General features: G+C 36.0%; 1 long non-coding RNA gene across 2 annotated transcripts; it reads left to right on the forward strand.

Annotated features, from left to right (window-relative positions):
- Positions 1–11,841, forward strand: LOC104597176 (uncharacterized). Of its 2 annotated transcripts, none has more exons than XR_016082496.1 (4): positions 1–137; positions 3,568–3,760; positions 5,810–10,994; positions 11,514–11,841. It is a non-coding gene; the product is annotated as an uncharacterized LOC104597176 (long non-coding RNA). The 2 variants fall into 2 exon arrangements; XR_016082497.1 differs by lacking the exon at positions 11,514–11,841 and having other exon boundaries at positions 5,810–6,626; positions 10,773–11,164.
- Positions 11,842–13,352: the final 1,511 nt, after the last annotated feature.

The following is a 13,352-nucleotide window of genomic DNA, read 5'->3' on the forward strand; positions in this document are numbered from 1 at the left end:
TTTGTGCCAACTCCATAGTGTAAAAACTCTCTCCTGCTCTCTCTTCTTCTATTTACTTTCTCGCCAAGAGCTCCATTAGCAACGATTTACGTCTCTGTGAGAGTTGTTTCATTTTCATCTGTAAAATCTAAGCTCAGGTTTGGAACATTTGCTTTTTTCTCCCTTTCATTTTTTTTTCGGAAATCTATGCGTAATCCTGTGTTTTCTGAGCAGATAATCATGCAAAGTAGCTTAGTTTTCTAACTAAATTTATTCTCTCTCTCTCTCTCTCTCTCTCTCACTCACTCTCACTCTTCTGGACTTATTTGTTCTATGGTTTTTAGTTTCGTTTAAGAAACATGCTATTTGAAGCTTTCTCTCGAATATGGTACCTTGTGGTGTAAATGAGTGGATATTCATGTATGCGCAAGTAGTAATTGTACAATACTTCTATGAAATGCAGATGGGTAACTCAATTCCACATGGCCTAAAAAATTTAGTCAGACGCCTAAAATCCTAAAAGCTTTTATGTTTGTCAACCCTAATTCAGTAGAACTTTCAGCTCATATGTCACCTTTGTTGAATCTTTTTTTTAATTAGGTTCAACACATCTATAGGAGTGAGCAAGCGATTAAATGGCTGAAATATGATGAGAGAATTCAGCTTCCTTTATCTGTTACCTATCATAAAAGAGGAAGTTTGCTTCTGCTAGTTTGCAAGGAATATCATGAAAGTCTCTATATTACTCTTTCAGAGTTTAATATCTCATATCACCTCCTAATTTTGCACCCAAATCCAAAAATACTCTAAATTATGATGCCGGTTAGGAGTGCGTGGTGCAATTCTGTTGTAGGGACGGAGGTCCAATCTTGGCGAGGTAAAACCCCACTACGCAGCAATGACATTGCTGAAAGCCTTTCACCACCTTGACAGGCCACTCATAGGATACAAGGCTTCTCACGAACCCTAGGGATCCACCAAGGGGGGAGAGAGATAAAAGAGAAAGAGAAAATTCTCCAAAAGAAGAGCAGCTTTACTGACATATATCTCAAACGAACAAATTACAGCCATATTTATAGCCTTATAGGCAAAACTCCTAGGCTATTAGGAAACTTTGTCTCCTAACAAAACAAGACTTCTAAAATAAACTAAATTCTTACTCAAATAAATCCCTATAGAGTTCTACTAAATAACAACTTGTAATTATCAAAGGAAGAAAAGAAAGAAAAATTAATTAAAAGGTTTCATCTCCCACGTTGTCATTGTCCACATAGGTGTCAAATTAAAATTTTATCTCTAATTCATTTTTTTTCCAAGAATGGCTTATTAAGATCTTGTCATCAACAGGAACAATAGTCTTTGAATAAGTATTACAGAATGTTCTCATACAGTAACAGTCTTCTAAGATAGAACCTGTAATGTATCTTAGATGTTCAATTTTCCATTAAATGTCCAAGAAAAAAATGGAAAGAAATGCTGAAGTGTTTGCATCCAATGGATGTGTAAGTGTGTAACACAGACACTTCATCCATTTAAGCGTGTCCATTCAATATAAATCCTTGGAAGACTAATTAGGATGTTATTAGCAAGACATGTAATCTCCTAAGAAGTCTAACAATGCTGTGCTCACAGGAGGGGTGCATTTTCTTTGAGGTGTCATAATAATGAAGTTTTAGGTCTTACAAATACAATCTCAGCACCTGGGTTCTGTTTGTGCTTTTAGAATTAAATAAAATGGTTGATGATTTGAACCTAGTTATTGATGTTTGACAACAGTATGAGTTGTTGTGGGATGGTTGACAAATCCAGGCTCAGTTATATGGTGCTACAGGGACCTTTTGAGGAACGTTAATTGGTTTTCAAGGAACATGATTATTACCTCACAATGGGTGGGCAGAACAGCAAGTACCTTAGCAGAAGGATTAGCTAAGCAGGGGGGGCCTCTCAAGGGAACAATTATTTTGGGCAGCTCTGTAACCTTTTTTGTTTTAGTCTGATGTAATACTTTTTTTAGGAGAGGTAGCAGCTCATGCCTCCATGTGTAGCCTGTAATGACTTAAACCTCTTGATCTTTCTTCAATAAAATCTTATTCATTCATCAAATTAAAAAAAAAAAATTATTTGACGACATTATGGGAAAATTCTCTGTGCTTTTCTGGGTGTTCAATGTGCTCTGTACTTGTTACGGTTTTAGAGCTTAGAGAGGCATATTTCTTATCTGCATGCCCAGGTCTTAGTTCAAAGGAAAAAAAGGATCATTTCTTTTATTTTTGAGAAGAGGCAGCTTTCATTAAAAATCAAAAGGGAGGGTAATGTTCATGAGAGAGGATGTACAAAAACCAGAAAGCCCAAAAAATCCAAAAAAAGTTACAATGGCAAAGTGCTATCACTATACAATGAAGTCATACATCCCCCTGATTTTGCTACGGAATTTGCCATAACATTCAGCTCTCGAATTCTAGTGAGAAAGTGGGCCAATTTCCAAGGACCTACATCCTGATTAGTAACCCATCCTATGGCATTTGTTGAATCACCCTCCACCACAATAGGGAGGGAGTGAATAGACCTAGCCACCCTTAACTCCACCAGAAGAGCTATGACTTCAGCTTCAGCCACACCTGTAATGCCAATAGGTCCTCTATAAGCCCATAACACTGTTCCTGCAGAGTTGGTTATGAGACCACCAATGCCTGCCACCACCTAACATCAGATATTATTCTGCAGCAGCCATCAAGATTCGGCAAGAATTCACACCTTAGTCTTGGAGTTATCTGAGGTGGAAACAAAGGATCATACCTAGAAGAAAAAGAGTCATTTCTTCATTTTGGATCTACAATCTTCAAGGATGGTGGTATATTAACTGTACGGAAAAATGTTGATTTAGTTTTTTTTATTCCCTTGGTGGTGATATGGGGTTAGCTAGAACCTTACTTGACATTAATTTAGAAAAGAATTAGAGTGTTCTTTTTTAATATATAGGACTTTTAGCATAATCCGTACAAAATTTGCTAACATGGTAAGCAAAATAATATATGGATTGTTGGATACCTTGTCAGTCTTATTGATAAATCTTTTGAAAGAGTTAAAAGTTATTGATGGTGAGATTTTTTGGAAAGGTGAGATTATAGTATATAATACAATAACGATTTTTTAGAAAGGTACATACTGTAACAATTAAGACAATGAGATATAAGATTTGAGCAATAATCTCTACTTGCTATAGGGAAACGAGTTTTGTAGCATTTTTTTATTTTAATGTGAAGTGTTGAATATAGGTATTGGTTGTACTATCAAGTTTCCTTGCACAAAAGGCCTTGGGTCATTATAAATGCATTTCCATAATTAAGTTTTTGAGAAACTTTCTTAGGTAAGGTGTGTACACTCTAAAACTCTTCTGGATTATTAATAGTTTCATTTTTGTACCTTTTGTCTCAGAAGTTACTTTCATAAAAAGAAAGAAAAAAATTCTACCTATTGTCTCATAAGTTCTTATCTTGTCAATTTGGTACTCAAACCATTAGTCCTGGCATTATATTAACTTGCAGGTTCTGACTTTCGAGTTTCTTAATGGTCCATGTATTTATCTAGGATTTTCCCTGTTAAATGGCTAATAACATGCACGAAGAATTAAAAAGAATGGGCAAACTAGTTGCTAATCTAGCCAAGGAGATTGATGTCAAAAACCAAATGTTGCAAGAAGTGGAAAGAAAATACAATAAGATATCTGCATCCCTTAGTAGGATGATGGAGGAGAAAGAGAAGCTGCATCAAGGTTACATGGGTATGCTACAATCTAGAACTTGTAATTTCTCTTTCTTGTTTTTTTTTTTTCCTTAAAGATGTTCATGTTTAGGTGGTAATTTTATCTTTCTTTTGTTAGTTGTTGATGGTGAATGAATGAAGTACTTTTATTCTACATCTTGATATTTTGGCATGCTCTCAGTGAGTTAAATTCCAAAAAATAGGTGAAACAAAATTTGGTAGCATGCTGAAAACCCTGGGCAACACTGTTTAAAATTGATATTGAGTTTTCAAAGGTTTATATCATTTGATTCCACCATGGATCATTTGACATTACATCTACTATTATAAAAAATTACATTTGTTGTTGACAAAAATAGATGGTCTATATTAGGTCCATCTAGCACCAAGCTATTTGATTCCTATGGTCCTTAAGTGGCTTCACATGACAGTGCTAATACTCAACTTGCAAAAATTTGTGATACCCATTAAGTTGGAAAGAATAGAATAGTAACTTTTGGCTGGATTCCTATATTAATGCCCTAGGTTGGAGGTATTTGCTGTTTGATTGATTTTTATAAAGGGTCATTGCTTATTGCAATAGTAAAATCCTGGGTTGACAAGCATGAGAATTTAGGTTTAGGTTTGAGTATGATGGTTACTTTGTGCAAAAAATGCCAAAATTAGGTCCTTATCCAATGCGCCCTTCTTAAGATTCTAGTTGGTTGGGACCAATGAACTGTGACTTGGGCCTCTGGCCGGTTTGGTCATACCGTGAAAACTTTAATTCATGATAACCAGCTGACTGCTTGGTTTAACCAGAAAACTAGTGAACTGGTACCGGTTTTATAAAACCGCCCAGATCACCACATGAATAAAAATTTCGATATGGTAATGGCAAGACTTGAACCCAAAACCTTTTATTTATGTGTAGTCTTGTTACCATTAATCCATCTCTTTATTTGTATTCATTAATGCCTTGCTTTAAACATTGCTTATAGGAGCCTTATGGAAAGTTTTAAGGTCTTGGAGTGTAAAGAATAACATTTCCCCATTTCTTACTTGGGGATTCCCCTAGAGGAAACCCAAGGAGTTTAAGTTTTTGGAATCCAGTGATTGAAAAATGTGAAAAGAAACTGATCACGAATACAGTCATAGATTCTAAAGTAAAGATACAATCATATATTCTAATCTTGGAATCAGCTAGGGACATTTAGAACCTACGGCAATATCTTTACTTTGGATTCCCAAAGATCTAAATGCTCTGCCTTTGTAGTCAGCATCTTTAGCTTTTATAGTGTTGGTTGTACATCTTCTCATGTATTTCTTCATTTTGTAATGAATTCTAGTTATCTTCTTGAAAAACATGTATATATTGCTTTAATACACACTAGTTTAAAGAAAACGTGAGTTAAGAGGCTTGAACCCTGATCATTTGTTTTAAAAAATTTAGGAATTAGCCATCTATCCACCACATCCAAGTGTAATTAACATTTGTAAAATATATTTTATATAGTATTTATGTTATGCCATCACAGTTTGACCTCTGGTTTGATCACGATTGAACCTCTGACCCGTGAAACTCTCCCTTTTCTGGTTCTTTGCCTAGTCTGGTTCTCTGAACATTGGTTAGGACCAACATTGGGTAATATCCTGTTTTGGTTGGTTTTGATAGAATTTAGGATACAAAGGGAAGCTAGGACATTCACATTATGTTGGACAATAAAAGGAGATAATTATGATTTTCCTTTTACTCAAAAATAAAAACAACCTCCTTTTTAAATCTCATTGTTTATTACTACTCTAAGAAGTGGATCTTTTGCAACCTGGCAACCCCTTAAGGCAATCTAGTATGGAATGCCTCAGTGTATCCAGCTTCACTTTGCAGTTTGCATCATATCTTTTTGATTTCATGAACCAGTCTAAGATCATATAGGATCAAATCAGGTTGTTGTTTATGTATTCTCTGTATTGTTTTCTTTTATCTATAGCTTGTAATTTTCTAAGAGGTCTAAAACGGTTGGGTTGCTCCATTGTGATCTGGGTGACCAGGGTTCAAATCTTTAAAACAGCCTCTCTATATGTGCAGGGGTAAGGCTGTGTACATCTATCCCTCCCCAGACTCTGCATTGCCAAGAGCCTCGCACACTAGGCTGCCTTTTTTTTTCAGGGATGAACATGTGACTATACTTGCCACGAACTCCGGTCCTATAGGCAGGGAAAGGCTGAAACGTTAGCAGTTTTGCAGGGACTAAGATTGGATACATCATTAAATTCCAGTAACTTGCAGGTGGAAGGTGACTTAGAATCAGTGGTGGGTTGGATAAAAAGGCAAGGGCAAGGACAATAACAATACTGACATGTCTTGAGGAAGCACAAGGGTGATAGGTACCACCTTTTCTTGGGTCAAAAGATCAACAAAGTGTCCCACTGATATTCTAGCCAAGCAAGGGGGTGAATGGGGGACATAGTCTTTTAAATTCAGAAAGGATGTAAAACAATTTGGGATAGGTGGCTGAGACCAGCCCATTTGTTTGAGAGATGCTTGGCATACTTGTGCATATTATTCTTTCATTTTTTAATAAAATTTTACAATTATTGATAAAATGACTAGTGCTTGTAAAACTTCAACTATGTTTAGATATAAATTCACTTTTTTACTACTCTTCTGTCTGATGTGAGTTTTTTTTAACAAATGCATCAGTACTTGTTGTTTTTCCTCAGAAATTAGGAAGATGCAGTGCATTTCAGACAAACTTTCTTTCCACTTTACCCAAGAAAATGAGAAGTTGAAGTTGGAGTTGGAATCTCAACAGAAAGAACTTGAGCAGCGAACTAAAGAGTTGGAAAAGTGAGAAGCCCAACATGACCTCAAGTGGAAAGAACTAAATACTGAAAAGAAAAGGGTAAATTTTGTCAAAAATTGAACTCTTCTTGTGATATGCATCCAATGGTATGAGATTGGTAACAAACCACTGCATCATCTTATTTTCTCACCAAAAAAAAAAAAACATTTTAGTGATTACCTACCTACGTATTTGTATGAAGTACAAACTTGGCAAAGTTTAAGAATATTTACTAGGTGATCATATTATTTTTCTTATTATTGGAAATTGGTAATATTTTTTGATATATTATTATTATTATCAATAAATTTTATCAGTTTCCAAGAACAATTTTCTGTTAATTCATTTTTGATAAATCTTTTGGGTTGATCGAGTGTCAACTTAATCACAAGAACAAAACAAGGTTAATTTATATAAAATCATACCTGCAGCTGCCATTATCTATGCACCAATTCCTTGTTCTTTTCTTGATCAGATACACTCAATATGGATTAATCAGCAACTAGATTCTATCTCTTGCTTCTATTTGAGCCTTTTTTTCCTTGAAAGTCACGCCCAAGGGTATAGCAATTGGAGCTGGTTCGATTATCTTCTTTGTTCTCTCAAAATTATCCTTTCTTTTCTCTAGCCCTTGACTAGATAGCTACGGCCTAGTCTCCCTCTCTCAATTAGGGGTATTCACGGGTCGGATTGGGTCGGTTTATTGGGGTTTCCCCAACCGACCCGACCTGGTCGGGTTACCTGAGGTGGAAACCGAAACCGACCCACTGATAGGCCAAACCGACCTGGTCGGTTTGAGTCGGGTTGGGTCGGTTTGGGTCGGTTTCGGTTTTGCTCCTGTACAAAAGGACACCTAATTGAATTCTAATTGTAAAAGATAATAGAAAGTTAGAAACTAGGATAGATTGCCTATTTTAATTGTAATTGCCTAATGGGCCTTCTAGTTCTAGTAGAAGAATAGTTATAGTTAAGTAGGAAACTACTCAAACTAGGAACTACCGAACTAGTAGAAGAATAGTTCGGTTCGGGTCGGGTTGGTTTCGGTTTTCACACAAGAAAACCGAAACTGACCCGATATATCGGTTTATATATTTGCCCAACCCGAAACCGACCGGTACTGATGAAAACCCGGCCGACTCGGGTTGGGTCGGTCCGGGTTGGTCGGTTTGGTCGGGTTGGGCATTCTTATGAACAGCCCTACTCTCAATCGTTCTCTCTACTTTCCAATGCTAGTTTGATGGTAGCATGAAATATGGGGCTTCTCACTACCAAAATCGATTTAGAGGGAGGGACCCTATCCACCCAAAACTCTAGGTGGTTCCTCCCATTAGGGAACCACCTCATGTGTTGACCAATAGGAATCACCCACATCTCCTACCTTTCCTCAACCACTTTCCTATTCTCTCTAATCCTTATCTCTTTTTCAAAATTCAAATTAGAGTTAGAAACTTGCTAGGAGAAATACGAGAAATTTTAGGGTTTACTGGCTTTGACTCAACTAAATGGGAGTCGTCAATGACTACATGTAGGGCTATATACATTTGTATTTGTGGGCCTTATACTAGCAAAATCCACTTCAAACGCTCTCAACAGTATAGACTGTGGCCCCCAACAGCCAAAGTTATCCCCTTCAAATGGCCATGTTGAAGTCACATAAATGGTATCCATAAAGTCTTTGTGTTACTAGTTCCTTGATTCTATCTTAATTAGTGTCAAATATTGGTACTAATTTATTTATTTATTCATTCATTTTTTAAGTGAAGGCATAAGTTCCCACTGCTTCTAAGCTGTCATAAGATCTCTTAGGTTCTGCTCATTTGATGTGGGGACTGTAGAACTTGAAAAATATAAATGCAATATCCGGTGGCTATATTTGATGGCTTCAATTAATTATCTCTAAAAGAATTACTGGAATCCTTTGGTTTTCCTTGTGGACCCCCCAAATAGAAACAATCTCTCTCCACTGATAGCTAATACAATCAAATTATAGTTTAATGGTAGATCCATTTGGAATCCTACCTAGATGGGATTGGTGAGGCTTTCTCCAAAAAAGATGGCATCATTTTATGGCATTTGTTGGGTCCAATGGAGAAGTTGATTCCATGGGGCTTTCCTTATATACAGATAAACAACTTTATATTTTTTCCCTGGTAATTGAGATCAACTCCAACATGTTATTGTGATGCCAAAAAGGTGGGTTATGGACATTGAAGACTAAACTTATTTCCTTAACGAAATAAGGGGATCTATGGATTTGTTGAATGCCCAGGTTATATGGATCCTGAGATAGTTGACTACCACTGCTGATGTGGGGGCCAAATTGAGAATTGACAGGGCCTTAGTACACTGCTTAAATAGAATTTGATTAGGAGTGCGCAATATTTTTGTTCATATTTTGTGCATATCTATACATCCTTTTTTGTATGTTATTTTCTCTTTTTCTATATAATATAAATTATATAATTCATCTAAAAAGGTTTATGGTTTCAATGTCGATCTTTTTAAAGTGTATCAGGTTCTAATCTGCTATTATTCTGTTTAATACTATTAAAATCCAGATTCTGTGTGTTTTTCTAGTTCATCTCTGAAAACTGGTCTTTAGGAAAATGTAGGCTTGAGTGAATATATTACTGAGGCAAAAACACATGGTAAAAGAGGATCTCTTTACAGTCTCTGAAAACTGCTTTGGACAGCTGCTCTTGACAGGTGCTTCAAAAAGGAAAAGTTGGTAAGGAGGGGAATTGAGCTGTCGAGCAATACTTGCATTTTGTGCAATGAGGTTCCAGAGACTACTAACCGCTTGTTTATCCATTGCAAAGTCACGGATGTTCTGTGGGTGAGGGTGAAAGGAATCTGGGGTGAGAGGGTGCAATCCAGAACCTGTGGTTGATTTCCTTGAGCTGGAATCTTAAGGGGTTTAGCAAAGATGGTCCATTATTTGGAAGACTTCTATTCGTGCCGTGATGTGGACAATATGGACTGAGAGGAACCTGAGGATTTTTGAAAATAAATTTGAAACTGAAGATACGCTGAAATCTGTTTTGAAGGACAGAATTTTATCTGTGGGTTAGTGTGCATAGGTTATTCCAAAGTAAATATATGTATGTACTTATGCATGATCAATACATGTCTAATATATTTTTTTTAGTTCAACTATATATTTATTATATTTTAAGGAATGTGTTTAATGCATTCTATAGTTTTTGTGTTGATTTTCCAAATTTAACATTATATAATTATAGGATCCAAAGTAAATATATGTTAGATGTGCTAAACATATCTAATACATAAATATATATGTACTCATTGCATGATGAATACATGTTTAATATATATATTTTTTTAGTTCAATTATGTATCTATTATATTTTAAGGAATGTGTTTAATGCATTCTATACTCCCCCCCCAAAAAAAAAAAATAAAATAAAATAAAAATAAAAATAAAAAAAGGTTATATCCGGAACCAACATTTGTCCCCTAATTTTCTTCTCTAAGCAGATACTCCTAACTTGTGCTTCTGGCTGAAGGATCTGTCAATTTGAGGAATTTCGTTCCTTTGGACTTGTTACATAGTTCAATGTAAAGTCTGGCCTGTGGTAATTTTGCAACTTGATTGTTTCAGTGAAGTTTCTAATGATTGATCCCAGATGGATTGCTGGATTCACCATGTAGGTAAAAAGTCTGCCAAATATAGTTGAATGATGCAAGGTACAAGTGATGAAATGGTGAAATGCTTGGCTTGATATTGTTTAGTTACATTGACGGTTGTTGATATGATCAGGATTGGTACCATAAGGTACACATTTTGATACTGTAGAAAGTTGGTCTGTTCCTGGTATTTCATGGTGGATATGCATCACCAAGGTCAAATTCTGATCCATATTGGCCAGTATCAACCAATGTGTATCAATTCTTTTCTTGGACTTGGTGCAGGTCACTAATGATTTTGGACTAGACTTTTTCAAAACTTGATATTGAAAAATGCTTCTAAGTGCTCATTAACCATGGCCTCGTCTTTTTTAGCTATCCTATACCAAAAAATAGCTTTCTTGATTCTGTTGTAATAATAAACTATGCATTGTGATTTTACATTCTTATCAGAGTCTTTTATGACTATTAACTGTGGTTTTAGACTTTCTGGTTATTGTTTTGGTATCTTATACAACCGACGATTACTTTGTCATATTGATGTCTACTGAAGTGCAGCTTAGAAGAAATATAACCATAAAGGAAGGAAAATTTCCAGAACAGAAACATGTGGAAAGTGATGATGATTTCAATGTCCATAAGCAGATTGAAGTTCTCGTTAGAAAACTAGAAGAGAAAGCAGGTGAAATAGAAGATCTTGAAGCTCTTAATCGAACTCTAATGGTTAAAGAACGCAGAAGTAACCTTGAGCTACAGGAAGCACGCAAGGAATTGATTGATGTAAGGATTTCTCAAGGAAAAACCTTGGGTCTGGGGCCACAAGACTTCTAAAATGGTATAGGGACACATAACTTGCCAATTGTTCTTTATTTAGGGGACTGGAATACACCATTGAATGGGTATAGCTATAAGAATTCTTGGAAAGCTCAATAAAGTAAATTTATGAATCATATGGCAATAGTGATCTGATCTTGCTGATTTTTAGTGCATAAGCTCAATAAAGTAACTTAACCTTTTGTTAAGGTCCGCGGTTAGGCACCGTTAAGTTTCAGAGAATAAACAAAGTTGACGTGTTCACCTTTTATTGGAAGTCGCTCGATAATGTGGCGACAGAGGTTGCCGCAGATGTGCTCTCATCCAATGATGGTTCTGATCCCCTGATATGCAACAGGTGGCGAGTTATTGGAGGCTCCTCCTTCACCAGATCCAAGTCACTGCCTTTCATGGGCCTCGGTAATATTTTTCTTAAGACCCTACAAAAGGTCTGTTGTACTGAAAAGTTTTCCCTCTTGACCACAGGGTTTGCAGCAGTGCTTTAATAGTGCCACTAAAATTGGGGTCAAGCGAATGGGGGAGCTTGATCAGAAACCATTTCGAAATATTTGCGTGCAGAAGTTTCCAGCTGAAGATTGGAATATGGAGTCTGTTAAACTGTGCTCATTATGGCAGGAGAACATTAAAAGTTCAGATTGGCACCCTTTCAGAAAAACCTTAATTAATGGGGACCTCCAAGTATGTAGCCAATCTCTCAAATTTGTTTATATTTCTTCTCTTTTATGGCCCTATTCACCAACTATGAAGAAAGGGCATAAGAAATAAGAAACTATGGTCCATGGTTAATCTAGCATTTTCTGGGTTTGTGAAGTATAACATCTGAATATTGCCGGAAGTAATAGATGACAGCGATGAGAAACTAATAGAATTGAAGGAGTGGGGTATTGAAGTGTATGGTTCTGTATGTAATGCGTTATTAGAGATAAATGAATACAATGCAAGTGGGAGATATGCAGTTCCTGAACTTTGGAATTTTGCGGAAGAAAGGAAAGCCAACTTGAAGGAGGTTATTCAGTATATTCTGAAGCAATTGAAGATCCGCAAGGCTCGTAAGAGTCGAAGACGATAAAGTAAAATGTCAGAGCTTTTGTCTTTCATTATATGTAATTATGTATTCTAGTTGAAGAGAACTTGGATCGGAGCTGCTGGGGAGGGTAAATCATGGGCCTTAGTCAAGTTTGGCTTCTCCTTCATTCAAATGGGTGCAAAGCTCAGCCAACTTGGTTATAGATTCTCTAGCTTGAGAGCATGTAAGTGGACTTCTGGCAATTGCAGGCTAGCCTTGGACTTCTGGCAATTGCAGGTTAGCCTTGGGTGTCTCTCTTTTGGAGGATATATGTTTGTTTGAGGTTTCAGTTTATCAAAGGAGACTTGTCTGTTATGGAGACCTTAAATTAAAAGAGGAGTTAACATAAATAGGTTTTCTTCTTTTGTGCGTGTTCAGGGTGGGGTATGCAGGTATTGTGTTGTCCTTTTTTGGTTGAAGGGCTTTGCAACAGCCAAGTCTGTTGTGTTGTGGTAGCATTTGCCATTTTCTTTTTTCTTTCTAATGCCACTTATTATGGTCTTCTCTTGCACTGTCTTCCAAAATGAATCTCACGTGACTGTCATACGCCTGTTTAAGCATTTCTAAAAAACATCATAAGGCTATGGGAATGCTTAAAAATTAGCACTTATTTTGGGGCCCATCACCACACTAATAAGTGCTTATTTGTGTTTGAGAAATAAGTGCAAAACTCTAAATAAGAGGAATCCTCTTAAATCTTATATCTTAAGAGGAATCCTCTTAACTCTTATCTCTTAAGAGGAATCTTTTAACTTTAAGAGGAAAATGGTTGTTCGTTTCTTCTTATCTCTTATCTCTTATCTCTTAAAGTGCAATTATACACTTTTTTGTTTTCCAATGATACCCCAAAAAAGACAAACAAAAATTCATATATGGGGTCAAAATGGATATTTGATAATTTTTAAAATTCAGAATTCTGAACAACATTCTTTGTATTTAGAGTTTAGAGGAAAGAAAAGTTCACCAATACCAATATACCTCTTGATGTAATTATTGCATTTTTAGGTGTCAGACTTAAGAACAAACAAATAGATATAAGTGTTTATTCCAGAAGCCCAATATTTAGGGCTTATTTTTAAGTTCTTATTTCCTTTCTGGTCTATCACATTATGTTGAAAATACCTATACTACCCCTGTTTGAAATAAATAAGTGCTTTTTCTCCAAACACTCATTTCATAAGTTTTTATTAGAATAATCATTTACTTTTTTTTTTCAAATAAGCACTCCCAAACTTTGT

This window comes from Nelumbo nucifera, chromosome 2 (assembly GCF_055504915.1).
Source record: "Nelumbo nucifera cultivar China Antique chromosome 2, China Antique-T2T, whole genome shotgun sequence".
In the NCBI taxonomy this organism is placed as follows: Eukaryota; Viridiplantae; Streptophyta; class Magnoliopsida; order Proteales; family Nelumbonaceae; genus Nelumbo; species Nelumbo nucifera.